This window comes from Cryptomeria japonica, chromosome 4, assembly GCF_030272615.1.
Source record: "Cryptomeria japonica chromosome 4, Sugi_1.0, whole genome shotgun sequence".
NCBI classification, from domain to species: Eukaryota; Viridiplantae; Streptophyta; class Pinopsida; order Cupressales; family Cupressaceae; genus Cryptomeria; species Cryptomeria japonica.
In genome coordinates this window covers 223,851,495-223,875,761 of record NC_081408.1, presented here as the reverse complement: position 1 = coordinate 223,875,761, position 24,267 = coordinate 223,851,495, and positions in this window count along the sequence as shown.

Genomic DNA, 24,267 nt, shown 5'->3' with positions numbered 1-24,267 from the left:
CTAACCTAATCCTAAGTGCTACCCTAACCTATCGTTGCACGATCTTAATCTTCTCAGACGCTACCCTATTTTATTAAACCCTACGCGCTATGAAACCTATCGTATGCTCTACGCTTTGACCTCGACATACCAAACCGATTAATCTGCGAGACAAAATTGAAAACATGATAAAAAAATGTCAAAATAAAAAATCCAAAAGGTGTCAAAAAGGCTGACTTACCTTTGGTCCATACACGATGGGCGTCCGATACCTCTACACACGCTCGAATCGATGAGAAGCATAAGGAACCGACATGTTGACTTTTATCCAAGTGTCACTTTCTCTAAAGTCAACAAGCACAAATGAGACAAAAAGAAATCACTTTTTCCCTTTTATAGGGTAAATTGAAATTAGGGTTACATGGAGGAACGCGTAAGTTGCTCATAGGTGTCTCATACAACCCTACCAAACATCATTATCAGGAGATGAATCAAATAACTGCAATCAACGTAGCCAAAATTTTTACAATGCAATGAAATTTATCAAATTTATCCAAAACAAATCAAATGTTCAAATTTTTTGATTCATCTCCAGAGAGGGCATTATCAACATCATTTATCAAAACTGGGACATCATTTATCAAATATGGGACATCATTTATCAAATCTGGGACACAACATGAAAATCTCAAAATGACATAAAAACTAATTGATGCTCTGCAAGAAGGATTAGCAAATCTGTTTGATGGCAACACACACAAGAGCACAAGAAACAAACGTTAGTGTTAGCAACAAAAGATTATCCTAAACAGGCATATCAAGAGAGATATTAAGCATGAAATAGAAAGCATACAAACATAGAATAGATAAACTATACTCCTCCAAATGCTAATCAAGATGCTCATAGTTGCTCCTCCCTTGTTCCTCTCCTCTCCAAGTCCCAAATGAGTGTAGCTCTCAACTTTTAGCACTAGCCATGGATGCCATATGGAGATTCAAGATGGTTGAATATGATAAGCAAATCCTATGCAAGTGTAGATAGTGATGCTATGAGAAAGCTCTATGCTAATGCCAGTATAACAACAATACTCTAATGCTTCCTCCTTTGCTTGAGGAGAAGGGTTCTATTTATAGAAGAAATGGGGAAATGAAGGGTTAAGATTGAGCAATCTTAACAAGGGTTAGGATTGAAAGATATTCAATCCATGTGAAACTTTCAACCCAATCCCATGTTGACAAGTGTCACCATGAGGAGGCTTGAGAGGAGAGATAAGGAGCATTAAATGCTTGAGGGGACATGATGTTTACCCTAGTCAAAGAAATAAATGCTTTGAAGAGACACATGGGTTACATGAGGGTTAAGTTAGGGGTCAAAGTCCTTAACCATGGGTGCAAGTGGAATTAACCATTAATGGTCATGTAAGAGCCATAAGTGGTTTGGAAGACTTTAGAGGTTAATTTGTTGAACACACAAAGCATTAATTGCTTTTCAAAGACTTTGGAGTCTTTGAGAAGTGACTCCAATTTGCTTAGGAATGTGACAATATTTAGGGGATGGATTAAGTTAATTAGGAAGGGTTTAGAAGAATCTAGAAGGGGTTTAGGCATGCAAGTGGATTTTGTAGGAAAATGCAAGTGGGAGGAATTTTGGTAATTTCAATTAAAATAAAATCATTTATTTCAATTAAATGGTGTAATTTGCATTTGGATAAATATTCAAATTTATTTAAATGAGAAAAAGGAAGATAAAGCATTAAAATGCTTGAAGACTTTGAGGGAAACCATTAAAGGCTTGAAGACTTCAAGAAAAACCATTAAAGTCTTAAGAAGACTTTAAGAGAAGCCATTAAGTTTGAAGACTTTAAAGCCATCAAGTTTGAAGACTTTAAGGGAAACCATTAAAGGCTTAAGAAGACTATAGAAGGAAGCCATCAAGTTTGAAGACTTTAAAGCCATCAAGTTTGAAGACTTTAAGGGAAACCATTAAAGGTTTGAGAAGACTCTAGAAGGAAGCTATTGAGTTTGAAGACTTTAAAGCCATCAAGTTTGAAGACTTTAAGGGAAACCATTAAAGGTTTCAAGTGGGTGAGGATAAATAGGATTTTAAATAAATAATTTATTTAAAATAGTTGTGCAACTTGCTTTTGTAGAAAAATACAAGTGGGTGGAGGATAAAGGTGATTTAAATAAATTATTTATTTAAAATAATTGTGCAACTTGCATTTGTAGGAAAATGCAAGTGGGTGGAGGATAAAGGTGATTTAAATAAATTATTTATTTAAAATAATCGTGCAACTTGCATTTGTAGGAAAATGCAAGTGGGTAGAGGATAAAGGTGATTTAAATAAATGTTAATTTATTTAAATGTGAGAGGTGGGATTTTGGGGGATTTAAATAAATATTAATTTATTTAAATGTGAGAGAGTATTTAATTAAATAAATATGATTTATTTATTTAATTAATGGTCTGAATTTGGTTAAGTGAATTAAATCAAATAAATTGAATAATTTATTTAATTAATAGGAGAAGAGGGTTAAGATGAATTAATTAAATATTAATTTAATTAATTATTAATTGATGGTTAAATAATTAAATAACTATTAAGTATTCATTTAATTAAGTGGACAGATTTATGTGACTACACTAATCATAACTAAATCATGACGACACATCATTTTCTTTGAATCAACATGTGCATACACATCACTTCAAAGAGGGGCAAAATGTAGATATACAAAAATGACCATATTCCTAAATGAATATTCAATGTTCATTTTATTCTCATTCCCATATTTAGTTAAATCTAATTTAATTAAATCACCCACATTCTTCTATTTAATTAAATAAATTATTCAATTTATTTAGTTAAATTCACTTAAGCCCTTTACATCATTTAAAATTGAATAAATCATTTTATTTAATTAAATCCCCTCTCCCTACTTTTTAATTAAATTTACATTTAATTAAATAATTTACCCCAATTAAATAAATCTAATTTATTTAATTTCCCAATTTACAACCAAATTGAAATAAAACAATTTATTTTAATTAATCCTATTATCCCTCATCCACTTGCATTTTCCTACATCTCCCACTTGCATCCTAACCCTATTCCTAATTTATTCTAGAGTCCATCTAATCTTAATCAATTAACCTAAATCCATCCATTATCCCTTTTCCCTAAATTTGAGGAGGTCACTTCTCAAATTTGGAGTAAAGTCTTCAAAAGGCATTAAAGCCTTTATCCCTTCAACAAGCTAACTTGTTGAATACCCCAAAATTTGAAAGGACTCTTACAAATTTGTCCCCAAAGTCTTCCAAACCATTAATGGTTAACTAACCCTTAGTGGCATGGTTAGAGACTTTTTGCCTAACTTAACCCTCATCTAACCCAGGGGTCTCATCAAGCATTCATTGCTTTGACCATGGTTATCCCTTTAACCTTTGCACAAGAGTTTATCCCTTGGGTAAAAGCTTTATCCATTGGATAACCCTAACTTAACCTTAACCCTTACCTTCTAAGGTAACCATGAGGTCTTCTCAAGCATTTAATTCTTCTTTCATCTCCTCTCAAGCAGTCTTATGTTGACAATTGTCACCATTTCATTGGTGAGAATTGTAAACATGGATTGATAACTTTCAGTCCTGACCCTTGATTAACTCCTTCAATCTTGACCATCCATTTCCCTATTTTCACTATTAATAGTGCTCTCATTCCTCCATTTAAGGATCCATGCAAGCTTTAAGTATCTCATTTATGCTAAAATTTATCAATACATCTAGCTTCTCTTTGTAATAGGAATTAATCTAATAAGCATTTTAGAGTATTTCCTTTATCATTAGCGTAGATCATTAACTAGTATATCATGTTAGGATAGTATTGCTACTAACCTTGTCATCTTATAATCTAGTTTACTTCATTTGTAGAATCATGCATAGATAAGATGCATTTCATGGTAAAATTAATCTAAAGCATCCCTCGTTCTTGCATTTGTCATCCCTAAGCCACTTTGCTCAGTGATCTGAGAGAAAAGGCATTGGCTTGAGGGACCTTGTGAGATAGAGAACCATGGAACCAACCTTGGGAAGTTGAGTCATTCTTCATGACTCCATAGCTTGCATCAAGAAGTCCTATGGGTGTGTGAACCAGCTCTTTGAGACCACATTTTCACATTTTAAGTTTCATTGGCCCACTTTTCCCACTTATAGGATTATTGTTGTAGAAACAATTCGATTAATTCTTCAAAAGTTTTAATTCCCATAGGTAGGCTTGAAAACCACTCCATAGCTTGTCCTCTTAAACTCCTCGGGAAAAGGTGCATGAGATGTGTTTGTTCATGCATGAGCTCCATACATAAAACACAAAATTCTCTGACATGGTCTTGAGGATCTGCATTTCCATCATATTTGTCAAACTTAGGAATCTCCACTCTTGAAGGAAATGGAGGCATGTAGATGTTTTTGTCAAATGGAAACGGGCATATTGTGTCCAAAGAATATTGCTTTGATGATTTATCCTTGTTTTTCAGTTCTGTGATTTCACTTTGTAACGCTCGCAATTGTTTGTTTACCAACTTGAAATGTGTCTCTTCCTCTTTAGTGATAAGGGTTTCAATGTTATAATCAATAGGAATTTTAGCGCCTTGCTTTGTTAGCGCTAGAAAATGTTCTTCCTTTTCTCTAGTCATGATGATCTTCATCATTTTTCAGAAATGTTTATCCTTTAGACAACTATTTATAACAACTTTTGTAGGTTCAAAGGCTTCAGAATCGCTCGATGAGGAATCAATGTTTGTAGCATGGGTGCTGAGGTTGTCATAAGTATTGTGTTTAGCAGCTTGTCTTCCTTGCCTTTCTCTAGACATGGTGGGAGATAAGGGTTGATAAAAAATTGGTAGATTTGTTGATGAAGATTTATTAGAGATGAACTCTTCTATAAAGAATGGATTGTATTTTGATGAAAAGGATGGTCCTTTACCTATGTCAGCTTTCTTGCGAGAACTTCTGGTTTGAACAGGCATTTATGACTGATATCACCGAGAGCTAGATGTGATGCAGAAGTCAAGATCAAATTGAAGCTAGTTGTTCGTTTAGCACAGTGATTGAGAGAAGTAACTAAGATTTAGTCTGGTCTCAGGAAAGATCTATCTTGTATAAGACATGATCTGAGTAACTTAGTTTTATTTGAGAGTAGTGACTAAGACTCAGTATGCTTTCAGGGAAGATCTATCATGTGTAAGACATGGTCTAAGTGACTTAAGTTTTGTGAGAATTTGCCAAGATCAAGGGCACAATGAAAAGCATGAAAAAAAGAGACAATAGAATGACAAGAACAAACTGTATTCTCATCAATATGCAAATGATCAACTGGATTAACCAATATAATGAATATAGGCTTGCTTATATAGGCAAGGCCATATGGATGTATGAGCACACAATCATGACATGTGGCTCAATGAAAAACAAGGGTAGGTAAGAAATACTAGGGATAGGTAGGAGAAATAATATAATATTCCACAAGAGGTGGATGACCCACCAAATGTGGAGTGTAACAACAAAACAAGACCACAAAAGGTGGAATTTCTCCTACAAGCTCTATCCCTATGTGCACACTTCCTTAAGTGTCTCAAATCCAAACTATGAAAAGATGCATTATCCTAAGTTAACTTAAGTAAAGTGTAATAATATCCATAATGAATATTTATTTACACCAACACCCCCCCTTAAGTGCAACTTAGGGGAATGAAGACTCAAGTCAACAATGCAAGATGGGTCCCGACTACTAGGCCATGATAGGTACCCATGTACAATATGCAAATGCAAGGAAAACTATGCAATGCAATCTCTCACAAACAGAGAAAGGGAGAAAAACCAGTGGGAAAAAACTCCCCCACAAAAGAGAGATGAAAGTACAAAAGATTCTCAAAGAAGAAGGACAAAACCTCAAAGAGGAAAAAGTCCCCCCATAAGAGAGGAAGGAGAAGTCAAATAACCCCCCCTAATGACACATGCCACACCCCCAAGAGAGCTTGCAACTATTGGAACTTACTCTTGGTGAAAGGTTTGGCGAATATGTTTATAACTTGCTCCGCCATAGGACAATACTGCAAATCAATGATCTGCTCCTGAATCAACTCTCAGAAATAGTGCATATGAATCTTGATGTGTTTGGTCCACTTTTAAATGTATGCTTGGTTGAAAAGCTTTTAAATGTATTATGTTATGTTATACATCCCCTTGATACATCCTCTTTGGTCATCCCCTTAAGATATCCCCTTAAAACTGTTAGGTCCCGGAGACATCTGAGAGGGGGGGGGGGTGGTGAATCAGTTGTCTAATAAATTCAAACCAAAACCCATTTAACCAACTTAATGCTTAATATCGGTAAACCAGTTAAGTATGCCGGTAGATAGTGTTAACAGTAAATTGCTATACCGGTAAAGATTAATGCATGAAACATAAACATAAAGTCATCCACAACACATAACACCAATATTTGTACGTGGAAACCCTGTAAGGGGAAAAACCACGGTGGGAAACCTTACCCACAATCAGATGATACTACTACAAATAGTAAGTGTACATAAATGGGGTCTGCACATGCAGAAAGGCCAACAACCTAGAGCTCACTTCTCAATCATAAAATGGGAGTCACACTGACTACAATTGGATGGTTAAATCTAATAAGAATGTACTATACAAAATAAAATCTTCATATGCTGGATTCAGTACCGGTGTAATGCTGATAGGCTTCTACAAAAACTAGGCTTCACCTTCAAATGATGTCTTCGTGTACACCTCTGCTTAATCTCGTATATACCTTCTCACAATTCTTCTTCACCTTTCACATTCGATCTTACAAATAAGATCTTACATTTATACCATATCCTAAGACCAATTTTAGTAGGTCGGCTCTACAAGTTATTAAAATAAAAACATTTTACAAACAATATAATATCTGATGTAATAACTGATTGAACATGTTGGCTTATTGCATTTAAAACAATAATAAATCATCTCCATAGCGTGCCATGCTGATCTGGAAAAGATAAACCTGCCGGTGTAACCCTAGATAACCTTGGATCTATTTGTTGGTAAAAGAAAATATGCAAATATGAATATACCAATGATTAATTCTTCAAAACAAAGTGTCCACATGATGTCTTTGACATTACCAAGTGTCTTCCATATCATTCCAAGTGTCGGTGAACATTATATTCTGCCGGTGAACCATATACCAGTAACTGTGCAATAGTTACTTGCTTGCCGGTGAATGTTGCTGGATCTCCAAAGTGCTAGTGTTCCAGTAGGTGTTGACATCAATGACAAAACCATACCAAAATACCAACAATCTCCCCCTTTGGCATTGATGGCAACACAAGATGGAAAAACCATCAAAGTGCCAAAATAGAAATGCCAAAAACCAAAAATCAACAATCTCCCAAAGAGATCATAACCAGAAATCAAAAATACATAATATCTCTCCCCAAGGAATAAAGTCTCTCCCCCTAGGAATAATAGGTGTTATCCAGGTGTTTTTCCATAGATATCTATCCCCCTTTGACATCAAATGCCAAAGTAATACAAAACCAAATATAATTAGTTTAAAGAACTTATCACAAAATACCAACTCATTCAATATACCAACTACTCCCCCTGAGGAGTAGCTTCCTCATCAAAGACCGGAGTAAAAGATTTGTCTTTCAATTTTGCCGGTTGATGACAATCATCAACTGTCTAAGTCTCTACCGGTGGTGGTATGACTCCAAGCTAATCTCTGAGATATTCAAAAGTTTCCTTAGGCAAAGGTTTTGTGAAAATATCTGCCAGCTATTCTTTAGTATTCATAGAAACTAGTTTTATCTCCTTTTCTTCAACTTTTTCCCTTAGAAAATTCAGTTTGATAGAAACATGTTTTGTTTTAGAATGTAATACCGAATTCTTAGATATATCAATTGTTGCAGTGTTATCACAATATATAGTAATAGGTGTAAACACCCAAAATTGTCCAGTCTAATTAAATAAATATTATTTATTTAATTATCTAAGCTTAATTCTTCTATTAATTAGATAAATCTTTATTTATTTAATTAATTCATTTATCCTCTTCTAGCCTTATTTCTCATTTAAATAAATACATTTATTTATTTAAATTATCATTTTTCTAAATTAAATAAATATCTTATTTATTTAATTGATCTCACTCCTTCTATTAATTAAATAAATCTTTATTTATTTAATTAATTCATTAACCTTTTCTACCCATGACACATGTCATTCATCTCTTAATTCCTACACTACCTACCCCTTTCATTATTTTATTATTTCTTTTACCTACCCTCTAATCATAGCCGACCTCCTTTTACACCTCTCAATCTTATCCCTCCATTTCATATTGTGTCTTCTATATAAGGAGATACTTCCTTCATTATCAAACCCTAATCAATTTTATGCACTTGACTACACTACACTTTGCATATGCGATCCTAGTTGCAACCACATTCCGTTCTTTGTTGAGCTCTTGTGCACATAAAATCTGAGAGCAAATATATCAAGCAAGATCAATGGAGATAGGAAGAATGGAGATCCAAACCCTATTGGACATGTGATGGTATAATCTTTGTGATTTCATTTGATTTGCATTGTCTTAGGTAATCTTCATATGTTATGGTGGATCTTTGTTGTTGTTAGGCTAGGGTATTGTGGTTGAATTCATTTAGCCTTTCAATATCATTATTATTGTTATCCATTTTCACCATATACATTTTGGTATGCCCGGTGGGACTCTTGTCCCTTTTTGCATTTAACATCCTTGTGGTAGATTTTGTGTTTTGAAGTTGCAGATCTGACATTTTCGACAACATTTTGATATTTTCGCGTCTACATACTTTCGGATCGCGTTTCTGATTTTTTGGTGCGTCTGCGACATCTGGAACCGCGTCTATGTTATTGACAGTATTTTATTCTGCAGATTCCGAAAACTGCGTTTGTGTTCTTAAGGCGCGTTTGCAGTGTTTTTAGATGCGTATGTGTCCAGAAGTCACGTTTGGGTTCTAGAGATGCGTATGTGTCTCACAGAACCGCGTCTGCATCACAAAGTCGCGTCTGTGTCTAAGGTAATCGCGTATGTGTGCACCGGTTTCAAATTTTGAGTTATTGATTTAGTTTTGGGTTTTGCATTTAATGTTTCAGATCTGGTTTATTTTGAATTAACATTTTTAGATCTAGCTAACGAAATTGGTGCAGCTTGTCTTGAAAGCAAAATTGTTTTATTGAAGGCCCCTATTTTCACAAAGTCTTTTGTATTTAAAATTTACCTAACTTATGTGCTTGTAGGAAGGGGTGATTATTTGAAACAATCCAAACTACTAACAACTCTTTGTTGCAGGTCCTTGGCAAGGGTTTTTATTGTGTGCCTTGCTTTCATAGACTAGCAAACACTTCAATTGGTGCACTAAAATTGAATCATTGTCTTTTGTGTCTTGAGCAATAGGCTCTTTTTGTTTAATCTTTAGAGGGTCTGTCTTCCCGTGTGGTCATTAGGACTACTAGTGAGAAGAGAACGACCCAAGTGGTAGCAAAAGAAAAGCCATCTTCTTCCAAACCACTATAAATAACTGTATTCATGGTGAAAACTATGAATAACGTGTGCTGATTAGTTCATACTGACACTATGTCTCCCCATAAACCCGTTTGATCAAATTTATTTGATCATTTGTAGGGCATAACCCCTACTGGCTGGGAGCCTTCTGTATTTACAGAGCTGAAAGTGCCACATGTATGGCCACACGAGCGGATGCCCTTACTAGCACCTTTTTGTTTTAGAAGCCCAAATCCTTCTATTTGTTGGGGCAAGAGGTTGGACCTCTAGTAGCAGCCCACACACATACGGTTCTTAGTAGAGATACAAAGTTTGCCATGGGGAGTTTTCGTGGGGACTGATGCTTGGCTGACCCAAGAAGTGAGTGTCGAGGGTGGAGCTAGTGAGGTCAAGCATCTAAGTATCCGCTCTGAATAGCGTAGCCTCGGGGGTAAAACCCCATGTGGGATCAACAACTATTGTCTTGGCCAACCATAACAATTGTCATTGACTTATTTAAACATTCAAAACATTCAAGACCAAACAGCAAAACATTGTGTCTTTTGTGTCTTCAAGTGTATGCAAAACAATTTTACATCAAACAACATACTTTTTTTTGGAGTCTAGACACTTGCAAACATTGGGTCTTCATCAACACTGTGTCCTCTTGTCACGAAAAATAGTCAAATAGTCAGATTTGGTCACAACAAAAATGACTTCATAGATTGGAAAAAATTGCACAAATTTTCCAGAAACGTGTCTGTGTTTGATATAATAGCGTCTGTGTTGTATAACCGCATCTGTGTTGTATAACCGCGTCTGTGTTTCTAGAATCAACAGTGCACTTTACAAAAATCTCAGAAGCGCATTTGTGTTAAACAGAACCACGTCTACGTCAGGAAATCGCGTCTGTGCAGTATACAGGTGCGTCTATGTTCAGAATTGAAAAAAAAAAAGAAAAACTTTTACAGTCCAACAAACAAACATAGTCAGTTTCAGAATTCTTGAGCTTCCTAGGTCATTTCTCCAGGGTTTCATTTAGCATTCAACCTGTCTTTGGGTCTCACAAAATCCATCATTGCTTTACACCTCACATTGCATTCACATTTGTCTTAACTTGAGTCAAAAGGTCACTTGCTTGTCCTCATCATACTTTGTCAACACACTACATACAACAACATTTTGCTAAGTGGTCCCTCATCAAGGTCTATCACCTTTGGATCTCATTTGGTCTTACTTAGAGTCAAGGTCAACTTACCTCATCAAGAGAAACTATCCTCTTTTTGGAAGTCACACCTACTCTACTACATACATACTTGGTCTTACACTTTGGACATTGCAAGTACACTTCAGATTCATTTACATTCCATCCAACCCTTGGTCTTCCATACTTTTTCCATTTTCATCTAGTCTCACACATCTTGGTCAATACCTAGTTCATGGTTGAAACCCATCTTCAAAAATCTAGGAGAGAAACTAAAGAGGCTCAAGAGTCCACAAACATGAGTTCTTATGAGTGACAATGATATCTTTTTCAATTCTGATCATACTACATTACCTGACATGGATGCCTATAGAAACATTCCAAATGTTGAGAACATGGACACTACAAACAACAATGATACACACAATGATGATATGGACAACTTTTTAGTACATTCAGCAGATGTGGAAGAATCCATTATGGACCCCTGCTTCAATCGACTGATTGAGGAAATAATGAGGAGAGATAGACAATACTTCTTACAAATGATGGCACAAAGTGGAGCCAAGATCCCTCATGATTTCGACATGTCTCAAATAATGGAACATAGACCTTTGCAACAAACTCACTCCAACATGGATCAAAGAAGGCCTAATAGTGGAGGCAATAGAGGACCACATATGGTACTTGAATCACCATCATCTTTGTTTCAAAAACCAGAGGTCCTACATACACATGGTCAAGCATATGATACTCACCTTCGCAGACCATTATGGAAGTCTTATGCAAAAAGATATGCTCAATCACATACCAATGCTAAGGATCAACCACCAAAGCAATTGGATACTCAAAGGCATGCTTAAAATTTGGACACAAGGAAACCCCGTGTCAAATATGGGGGCAACACATTAGAACATGACATGCCTGTAGAGTATGGTATACATGGACAAAATAGATATGGCGTTCCTCAACATGAATCTATACCAAGTGGTCCATATACACAGCATCATTATAGACCTCCTCCATATGAACATGTGTATGATCAATATCATCCATATATGCAACATGCTCCTCCTCCAATTGGTGCCTCAAGCATGGGGTATGGTCCAAGAAGTCGATCTCCACCTAAGAACAATTTGGAGCAACAAATCAGGGACTTACAAAAGAAAATGGAGGACATAAATACACCAAAGCCAACATATACAATGAGAGACATATGTCCTTATCCATTTGACAAGAGCATTCCAATGCCTCCATTTCCTACACACTTTGTGACACCTAAGTTTGATAAGTATAGAGGAAAAGGGGATCCTAAGGCACACATAAGACAATTTTTCACAACTTGCATTGAGGTAGCAGCAGAAGAGACATATTTGATGAGATTATTCCCACAGAGCCTAGGTGATCAAGCTATGGAATGGTTCTCCCAACTTCCACCTGGTATTAAGTCATGGGGTGACTTAGCAGAGGCATTTATTCAACATTTCTCCTACAACATAGAGACAGACATATCAGTCACTACTTTGTGCAACACCAAGCAAAAAGAGGGAGAGTCGTTTGCATCATTTTTACAAAGATGGAGGAATCTAGCCAGCAAATGCTCTTGTGAAATTCCACAAAAACAAATGGTAGAGATGTTCACCCAAAATGTTAACAAAGACATTGGTTAAGACTTAAGGAAAGCTTGTTTGTCCACCTTCAAGGATGTCATTGAAAAAGGCTTAGCGATAGAAAAGGTCCTAATTGAACAAGGAGTCATTAAGATATTCAAGGAAAACAAAGATGACTTTAAAGGAAAAGACAAGCCAAGATTTTGGAATAAAAACAAGAACATAGTCAATGATGGTGTTGTTGATGCCAATACAGTGTGACCCAAATTCATTTATTTTGGATCAAATTAGGTGAATACTCAAACAACTTCTAAATCATGAAGGAAGTACACTCCATTGGGAGAACCACTTGAGTCAGTTTTCAAAAAGCTAGTGGCAAACAAGGTAATCACTATTCCAGATTTTCCTCCATATGAACCAAAGGTTAAACCAAATTGGTGGAATGATGATGAATATTGTGAATTTCATAAGAGCAAGGGTCATAAGACAGGAAATTGCCATCGACTGAAGAACATCATACAAGATCTCATTGATAGAGGTGACATTGAGATTGAAGGACACTCATCCAATCAAGAACATGAGATGTTTAAGGAACCATTCCCAAAGCATGACAAGGGAAAAGCTAAAGCCACAGATGACCAAACCAACTATACCAGAGCAACCTATAACTATGATTCAACTATCAATCACATTTCAATGGACAATTATGTTTCTACCATTATCATCAAGGACAAAAACCCTGAGAATTCTACCCGAAGACCCAAGATTGTCCTAAAAGGTGTTGGATCTTCTTCCGAACCTACGTCTGAATGTCATGTTACAACCCGTCGAGGTAAATTCACTTTGCAAAGTGCTCCAGCTGAAAATACCCCATCTTCATCAACCAAGCTTGAGTATGACCTTGTAGAACAATTAGGGAAACCACCCACGCTCATCTCCATTCTTGAGCTCCTACGCATATCCCCCGCACATAAGGCCATTCTTGACAAAATCTTGAGAGACACTGCCATTCCTACTGATCTGAACGTGGACCAGTTTCAAACCATGGTGGGATACCTTTCCATTCCACACTCCCTTACTTTCACAGAAGCTGATGATGCCTCCATAAGTCAGCCACATAATGCACCTTTACACATTGAAGCCTTCATACCCAAACATCAAATAAAACGAGTCCTGATAGATGGAGGAGCTGGTCTAAACATTTGTACATTGAGCACAATTAAACAATTGAGATATTTTGATAAAGCTATGAATTATACAAATCAAATCACTATCAAGGCATATGATGATGAAGAGCGTTCATCCAGGGGCACAGTCACCTTACCTCTCAGAATTGGGCCAGTTACGAAGGATGTGGTTTGTCAAGTCCTAGATCTAGATCTCACTTACAACATATTGCTAGGGCGTCCTTGGATTCATGAAATGAGGGCAGTCTTATCTACATATCACTAATGCATTAAGTTTCCTCACAATGGAGTGGAGTTAACAGTTAATGGTGATCCTAATCCGTTCATATACTGCAATAACTTGAGATCAAAAACTAAGACCATCATTCCCAGTAATCGCGAAGCTGTTCCTTCTTTGACATACATTGATCCTAAGTCATTAAAACCTTCGACATCAAAACAAGGTGAGCTTAAAAGCAAATTTCAGGACAAGGGCATGGGGGAATACACTTTAAATCAGACCATGTACTGACGACAAGTCATGAGTTCACCAAAAGAATATGGAAGACCACATCCTAATAAGCAAGTATCCATCATTGTACTTAAATGGGACCCTACTACCTTTCAAAGATGGGGAAAACTAGAAGAGGGGGACTTATACAAAATGCTTTACAAAGATCTTGAAAATGATACACAAGATCACATCAGTCTACCATGTGAGAAATATGGCAAAGGTTTCAAGATCCTACAAAAATTTGGGTATGATGGAAAAAGCCCTCTTGGGTCATGAAAGGAAGGCATCTTGAACCTTTACAACCTGAATTGACTTTCAAAAAGGAACGCTCGAAAGGACTTGGTTTCTTGACTTCCAAGGTCCACACTCAAAGGACAGAAGAGGCCTTACAAATCAAAGCTGCCAAAATTCAACAAGAGGGTCGCTATTCCACAGACTCCAATGAATGGGAATGGGGTTCAGACAAATCCTCTAGTGACTACGAGCTCACCGAGATATTCAGAGAGCCAAATGAACCCACAAAAGAAGAGGAATTTTATAAAAAGTTTAAAGTTGGTCAAGAAACAACCCATGAGGATTCCACACAGTCCTTGTCTCAAGGTCCTAGGTTGAAATCACATAGGATGAGAACACCTGTCCCAGAATGTGCTACTAGTGATGATAATTTGGATTCGTTTGTGATCGAGACTGATGAGGAGAGTGCCATCGATGACCTTGATAATTACCTTGACATACCTGAATATAACTGCATCTTCACTCTTAGCCCTGCTAACTTCGAAGACATTAAAGGCCTTCCCCTTGTTCACCACCAACTCATTGACTGGGATCATGAAGGACCTGCACAGTTTGACACATTCCAAAACGATGAAGCTTTTATTGACTATCTTGGCATACGAGATGATCTTCCCCCTGGGGACAATAAAGCAGGATACACTATAGAACTCAATAGCGTGGTATATTTTGGTGAGGGTGTCGGGCCTTCCAGTCGCAAAAATGTGAAAATAAGAACAAACCAAGGGTCTTATGGCGAAAACCACACTGTGGCGCTGTCTGACCCCAAAAAAGTAAAAAGAAAGGACGTATCTGAGAGCGAAAACCTCTCTGAGGCACCCAAAGATGGAAGGCTCGACATTCTCCCAGCATCATATGAGGAGAAATCATCCATGTTGGTAGAAGAGACTATCAAAACAAACATTGGTACAGAAGAGGTTCCACACAACATATTCCTGGCTCAATCGTTGACGGAGTCAGAAAGGTCAAAATTCATAAGTTTCTTCAAAGAATGACAAATCAACTTTGCATGGTCATATGCTGATATGCCTGGATTAGATCTGGATTTGGTAATGCATCATTTGACAGTTAAACAGGGGGCAAAACCAGTGAAACAGAAATTAAGAAAGATGCATCCACAAGTTGCATTACTAGTCAAAGTAGAACTTGAGAAATTATTGGATGTCGGATTCATACGCCCAATTGATTATCTTGAATGGATCTCCAACTTAGTGCCTGTCAGTAAACTAGATCGCAACATCAGAATATGTACAGATTTCAGAGACATTAACAAAGCTTGTCCAAAGGATGACTTCCCATTACCAAATATTGACTTGATTGTCGATCTCACAGCAGGTCATGAAATGTTATCATTGATGGATGGATTCTCTGGTTATAATCAAATAAGGATCGCGCCCGAGGATCAACACAAAACATCATTCACTTGTCCTCGGGGAACTTTCTGCTGGAATGTCATGCCCTTCGGGCTAAAAAATGCAGGTGCTACATATCAAAGAGCCATGACTACTATCTTTCATGATCTCATGCACGTAACTATGGAAGATTATGTCGATGACCTCTTGGGAAAATCAATAGATAGAAATACACATTTGGACATACTTTCAGTCGTCTTTGATCGGTTGGAAAAATACAAAGTAAGATTAAACCCCAAGAAATGTGTTTTTGGAGTAACCTCCGGGAAGCTCCTAGGATTCATTATATCCAAAAGAGGAATCGAAGCTGATCCAGCAAAAGTCAAGGCCATCTTGGAGATGCAACCACCAAAAAATATCAGTCAACTTTGGTCTTTACAAGGCAGACTTCAGTCCATACGAAGATTCATAGCGCAACTTGCAGATAAGTGTAATCCTTTTTAGCACTTGCTACATAAAAACATCAAATTCAAATGGGATGATAAATGTCAATAGGCTTTCCAAACACTCAAAGATTATCTTTTGAATCCACCAATTTTGATGCCATCAATTCCAGATCAACCTCTGTTACTATACATATCAGCTACTCCAACAGCACTAGGGGCACTCTTAGCACAACAAATTGCCGAGGGCAAGGAAAAAGTAGTATACTATATCAGTCGCACATTGGTGGGATATGAGCTAAACTACACACCAATTGAGTGTGCATGTCTCGTCGTGGTCTTTGCTTCACAGAAATTATGACATTACATGCTCACTCATAAGACTAAGTTGGTTGCAAGAATCGATCCATTGAAATACCTTCTCAATAAAGCAACACTTACTGGGCGACTAGCCAAATGGGTAATGATCCTGAGTGAATTCGACATCAAGTATGTGGACATAAAAGCAATAAAAGGACAAGCCATTGCAGGTCAATTAGCAGAGGCCCCCATGATAGATGATGTTCCTCTAAGTTCAGAATTTCTAGATGAATCCATTTTAACAATGTCACATGCAAAGCCATGACAACTGTACTTCGACGACTCATACACACAGCATGGGGCAGGAGTTGGCATCCTCTTTATAACTGCTCAAGGGGATTCTATACCAAAGTCATACTGCTTATCATTTCCTTGCACTAACAATATAGTGGAATATGAGGCATTAACAACTGGATTACGGATTGCAGTTCAGTGGAAGATCCAAGAACTTCGTATTTTTGGGGACTCTCAACTTGTAATCCGTCAAGCAACTGATGATTACCAAACAAAAGATGAAAAATTAATGCCTTACAAAAAAATGGTGGATGACTTGAAACAACACTTCACAAAGATATATTTTGAGCAGATACCAAGAGAGCAGAATCGAGCCGCAGATGCCATGGCTACAATTGCTTCACTGATTGATCTACCTCCAAATGAGACCTGCTATGAGTTCTTGGTGGATAACCTTTTGGTTCCTTCATATGAAATCATTCCTACTAAGATGATATGTGTTGTCGGTCCTGAGTCCCAGTTATATGGTTCCATTTTCACATACCTTCGTGACAATACCCTACTCCTGATCTATCAAATAACCAATGTCGCACTTTCATTCACCAATCCTCTCGATATGTCATTTTAGCTGATATCCTATACCAGCGAGGTCTAGATGACACTCTTCTTAGATGTTTAGAAAGCGACGAAGCTCAGATTGCGTTACATGAAGTACATGAAGGGATATGTGGTCCACATGCTAGTGGTCCTACCTTAGCCAAGAAACTCATCAGGACTGGATATTACTGGCCCAATATGGAAAAAGACTCATATCAGTTTGTCAAGAAATGTAAGCAATGTCAAATTCATGGAGACCTCATACATGCACCAGCGCAAGAACTTCAACCAATTGTGTCTCCTTGGCCCTTTTGTCAGTGGGGACTCGATCTCATTGGCAAGATTCACCCTCCTTCTTCCAATGGTCATAAATTCATTATCACTGTCACATAATATTTCACAAAATGGATTGAAGCCATGCCTCTCACACAAGTCACTGGAAAACAGATTGCTACGTTCATCCTCAATTATATCATTTGTCGATACGGTATTCTTGTTTCCATTGTCACTAATAACGGGCGTCCCTTCAAAAATCAGGATGTTCGTGAACTTTGTGACCGCTTCCATATTTCCCATCGTTTCTCCACACCATATTACCCCCAAGGTAACGGTCAAGCTGAGGCATCTAATAAGACAATCCTTAAAATCCTAAAAAAGATAGTCGACGATGCTGGCCGTAATTGGCATATCCAACTTAATCCCGCACTTTGGGCATATCGCACAAGTGTTCGCACACCTACAGGAGCTACACCCTATTCACTTGTCTACGGCGCTGAAGCCATCTTGCTTATTGAGGTCGAGCTACCCTCTTTACAAGTCTCTTTGCAAAACATTATTAGTGATGAAGACTATAGGGTCTCTCGCTTACAAGAACTGGAACTACTGGATGAACGAAGACAAACTGCTTTTAATCATCTCAAGGCTTATCAACAACGAATGAGTCGCAGCTACAATCACAAGGTCAAGCCTCGCACATTTGAGGTAGGTGATTTGGTTCTTAGAGAAAACCCCAAAAATCAGCAAGACAGAGAGAAGAAGGGCAAGTTCGAACCAAATTGGCTTGGTCCTTACATCATTATAGCAGCATATGGATCTGGGGCATATCAGCTCTCAACTACAGAAGGTGAACCTTTGGAGGATCCTATCAACAACATGCACCTTCGCAAGTTTTACACATAGCTCTTCAGAGTATCCTAATTCAAAAATACAAAAAAATAAAAAATTTCAAAAATACAAAAAAAATAAAAAAATTCAAAAATACAAAAAAATTATAAAACAAAAAAAATCGTTACTTGGTGAAAACTTGGCAAACAGGCGCCTTGTGACACAAAAAACATTGAAAAATCAAAAAAAGTAAAGAGAAATAATTTCGTCCAATGGTGAAAACCACTTCGATGGTGCATTGGGCAAGTACCATGGTGAAAACTGGGTCACCACCGCCATGCGTAGAGACATTGCTCCTCCCTCCTTCAGGATTCACTTTCATCCTTTCACTTTGCACACACTCACAACCTATTCATTCATAATAAACTTACCCATTCCCATCATGGCTTGTTATTGATCTACCCAAGATTGGTTTGCCATTCATAATAAACATTCCTTTTCATCCCTTTCCATCCATAATAAATTAGATCCTATCTATGGCTAAGGTAAATCCTATGTCTAGTGATGGGTGTGGAACTGAGAGCATCACATGTTTCGAGGAGTACAGTTTCTTCCAGCTTCCTTTAGTCTATCCGCGCACAATTCGCAATAAAGCAGCATCTACATCACCAATCCGCAATAAAGTATCAGTTTCATGGATTCAGTTAGTTTCAGATGAGACAACAACAACAATGGGCTTCAACAAATCAAATCTTTCAATAGACTCAGACAACATATGGTTCAGTGCTATCTATCCTTTCTGTGAAAGTAAACATTGTGACCACAATCAAATAAGACTTATACAAGTGATAAGAGACACTAAACTTGAGGGCTACAGTGGATGTTGGTGTCGAGTCTTGGTTTTCTTTTGATTTCATCTTTTTTTAGTGACATGTCTTTTAGCTTTTCCGAGATGTCTCTGACTAGAGATTCTATCTCTAGGATGTCTTTGACTAGAAAGGCAAGGATGGGGTATCGTCACCTATTTGTATTTGCTGTCTGTGGATTGTCTCTTAGTAATGCTATGACTTGTCCAAGGATATGAGGACACTGTGAGTCTAGTATGAACTAGGGCATTCCTTGTTTGTGACTATCTTATCTCCATGCAAATAGGTACATTGACTTTCTAGGTCGAACATATGCCTCGATTGTCATAACCTACTTGCCATAATAAAGCTCAATGATGATAACGCACAAGAAGCTCTTTCACTTTCATATCTTCTGTCTTTCATCCCCCTTTCTTGATTGACTTCCATCGTCCTTCTTGAGTCCGCGTAGCTTGCTATCACATGACTGAGTATAATGACACACCAAAAACATTTGCATCTCATGTAGCTTCACCTACATTATCACATGTTAGCATTCACATTTGCATTTGCATAACATATAAAACATAAAAGAAAAAAATATTGTCTTTCATCATGTACATATTTGCATCCATATCATAACCATCACATAGAAACATACATCATGGAACATCTCATCACATAGGTACACATGCATATAGCTGCCGCAAAGATGAATCATCTCATATATATATAAAGTGTCATGATACAATGATGTCAAAATCATATGGCTACAATCACTCGAAGGTGTCTACATCATCATACAAAAATGATACAATACTGATACATAGGGAGCCCTCTACGGCTATGATGAACTCCCTCCCTCGGAGCTGCCTGGCCTCGACGACATCTGAGCCCCTGAAGGACCTACCCTAGGATCATCCCTCCTGTCCCCTCTATCTGGTGGTGGTGGAGGACCCATAACCCCACCACTAGATGCCTGTCTCCTTCGGCTCCCTCCCGTAGTTGTCGCTGTCCGCGATGGTCTATGGAAGCTCCTCGCCCGCTGATCAACTGGTACCGCGCCATAATAGAGCTCTCGCCAGTAACCGATCTCCTCCCCTACTCACAGGACGAAGGCATATCCGGCCCCTGTGTCCTCTACTACCTGCCTCCCAGCCCTCAGTGCTGTCTCAGCCTCTATGTAGCGCAGAATGGCCTGATCCCGCTCCCGCTTAGTATCTCTGAGTTGCCTCCTGAGCCTATCCCTCTCCCTCTCTAGCTCCTAGATCTCATCTGCCTGTCCCTATCAGATCTCCCTTAGCTCCGTCAACTCATCCTCCTCTGCCTCAGCCCCCTGTGGCTCCCTCTGTACGGGTGTCTGCCCCTGTGCCTGTGCTTGTACTGGTGCATGTCCCTGTACCTGCACCTGTCTGGGACCCTGTGCTGTTGGTGTAGACGTATAAAAATGACCATATTCCTAAATGAATATTTTATGTTCATTTCTCTATTTAATTAAATCCAAATTATCCACATTCCTCTATTTAATTAAGAAAATTATTCAATTTATTTAAATTAAATTCACTATACCCATTTAATGAATAAATCATTTTATTCAATTAAATTTCCCCTATCCACTTTTAATTAAATTCAAATTTAATTAAATAGTTATCCTAAATTGAATAAATCTAATTTATTTAATTTCCCCAAATTACAACCAAATTGAATAAATCAATTAATTCAATTAAATCCTATTATCCCTCCATCCACTTGCAAAATCCTACATCTCCCACTTGCCTTCATAAACCCCTTTCTGATCCCTTCTAGACTCTTCTAATCGCTTCTAATTAGCCTAACCCATCTTCTAAACTTTGTCACATCCCTAAGCAAGTGGAGGTCACTTCTCAAATCCTCAAAGTCTTTGATAACCATTAAAGGCTTTAAGCCTTCAACCACTTAATTCCTCAAAGTCTTTGATAACCATTAAAGGCTTCAAGCCTTCAACCACTTAATTCCCCAAAGTCTTCATAACCATTAATGGTTAACTCAAACCCTTTTACATGGTTAAATAATTTCTTTTAACTCAACCTTCATCCAACCCAAGGGTCTCATCAAGCATTTAATGCTTTGACCATGATTATCTCTTAATCATTTGCACAAGGGTTTATCCTTGGATTAACTCTTAATCCAATGGGTAATCTTAATTTAGACTTAACCCTTACCTTCTAGATAACCCTAAGGTCTTCTCAGACATTTAATGTCTCCTACCCCTTCTCTCAACCCAACCCTATGTTGACATTTGTCACCATTTCATTGGTGCCAATTACAAACATGGATCCCCAACTTTCAAACTCAACCCTTGATCAACTCTTTCAATCCTGACCATCCATTGCCCTGTTTTTGCTATAAATAGAGCTCTCATTCCTCCATTTTGAATCATCCTCCAAATTTTTAGTATCATACTTATGCTCAAATACATTCAAGCTTTCATATCTCATTTTATACTCATCATTTTAGCCTCTTTTAAATCAGGAACTAGACTAAATATGCATGTTTAGAATAATTTTTTTATCATTTTAGCTCAATCATAGACTAATATATCATGTTAGGATAGTATTTATACTAATCTTGTCATCTTATAGCTAGTTTATTGCATTTCTAGAATCATGCATAGCTTAGGATGCATCTCATACTAAAATCTATCAAAGCATCCCTCGTTCTTGCATTTGCCATCCCTAAACCATTTTGCTCAATGATCTAAGAGCAAAAACATTGGTTTAAGGGACATTGTAAGATAGAGAACCATGGGACCCACCTTGGGAAGCTAAGTAATACTTCATTACTCCATAGCTTGCACCAAGAAGTCTTGTGTGTGTGTGTGGAAAAGTCTTTTGGAACATTTTTCACTTTTGAGTTCTATCGACCCGCTTTTCCCGCATACAGCTGGCACCTATAGTGGTAATCCACCGTGACCCCTCACTACCCGAGCTTGCCTGTCCTCTCCACCCTCCCTCCATGGCACCACCCTCCTCTCTCCAACTGCCCCCCTCCTCCTCCATCGGCCTCTACCCCCATCATCTCCATCATCATCCCCATCCCCACCACCATCTCCATCTAGTAGCTCTCCTGGGTTCGTCAAGCATGGGAATGGATGCTCGGCCTAGTATGTTGTGTATTCAGCATCCATGCTGGCATCCTCGATCTCTAGCCACATGTCCTAGGGTAGGGGCATCATCCCTACTAGTTGTGTAACAGCCTGATCATATGATAATAAGGGCCCAAACTATGCCTGATCCCTGACAGTCCGTGCATACATGCCTGAACCCCGTGGCATCCACTGAATCCTGTCGAACTGCCTATTGACCCTATCCACCAGTTGCCTCTACAGTACATAGGGCATCTGCCCAATCAGATACTTGCTTCAGAAGGTGTATGGTATCTCTACTGCATCATCCTCCCACTGCTCGCATCCCAAGTATGGCCTCCATATAACCATATCAATGTCATCAATCACCTGCCACTAGTGCTCTAACCTACTAGTCCGTGGCTGCAAAGTGATCATGTCGTACAAGTGTACGAAACTGTATCCGTGACCTCTGCCCCTGAAATGTATCGGTCTTGTCACTGGCAGATGCTCATAGGCCCACACTTGTAAAAATATGACACCGCAGCCCAATCCCACTGACCCGTGGTACACAAACTGATGCAGCTCGTAATATAGGTGTGCTAGCACACATGGTCCCCAGGCATATCTGGTGTGCTGTGTCACTAGTGTCTCCAATGCTCCTCCCCAGCCCACAGCCAACCCTCATGTCGCTCTATCAGGACACAAGAACCCACTGATCGCTCCTCTTATCACTGCTGGCAGCGCTAATCCTGTAACTGTCATGGTGTCCCAAGCCACATGCCCTGCCCTCATCTCCAGTCCTAGGTCCTAGAACACTCATCTCAGGGCCTCCCTGTCTCCATCTCGAATGTAAGGAATCAACTCCCCATCGATCGGTATCCTCAGGATCCTGTATACATCCTCGAGGGTGACTGTCATCTCCCCCATCAATAAATGAAAGGTGCAAGTCTCAGAGTGCCACCTCTCCGCCAGTGTAGTCAGTAATCCCATGTTCGCCCGAAACTCAGACACATTCAGAATATGTCTCAATCCCATAGCCTCAATCGTAGCTCGGTCCTCGGCTATCAACTCAGGTCACAACCTCTGAGTCGATGGGAATCTCTTCCATGACTCCAACATAGGCAAACACTCCTACAGTCACACAAATCAATCATCTCAGTCCTAGTGACACTCACTGTTCATCACAAAGTGTTGCTTCTATCTTAGTGGTACTCTCTGTTCATCACAAAGTACTACGTGTTTGGCACTCCCTGTTCATCACAAAGTGTTGCTCACATTTGCACTCACTATTCATCACAAAGTGCTGCTCATATTTTAGTACTCCTTGTTCATCACAAAGTACTATATCTTGGTACTCACTATTCATCACAAAGTGCCTTGATCTATCCTATCCTAGGGCCTCTGCTTGAGTGAATCCTCTTGATTAGTTTCCTAATTGGCAACGTATGTTCTATCACAGAATTGTCAATCCTAGCCCTATTTGTTATCCTAGTCTTCCCTAGAGGACCTGCTTGAGTGTATCCTCTCAGCAACTTATCCAATCGACAGCGTATGTTCATCACAGAACTACCGATTTGACCTAGAAGACAAAAATTCACATTTTTGGACACGAACGCGCTTTCCTGACATAAACGCACATTTATTACATTACCTAGTATGCATTAATGACAACAATATATGCATCAAAGTACAAGGAGGTTTTGTGGTACTTACTGGCTCTCCTGCCTCTGCTGGCCTCTGGAATCGGCGAACGCGGTCAAATTTGTGAACAAAGGCCATCGTTGCTGAATGTTGCTGCTCTATTCTCGCTCTGCACTCTAATCTCTTGGATGTGTGGATGACAATGAGGATATATTTCCCTCATGGTCTATCTTATAGACT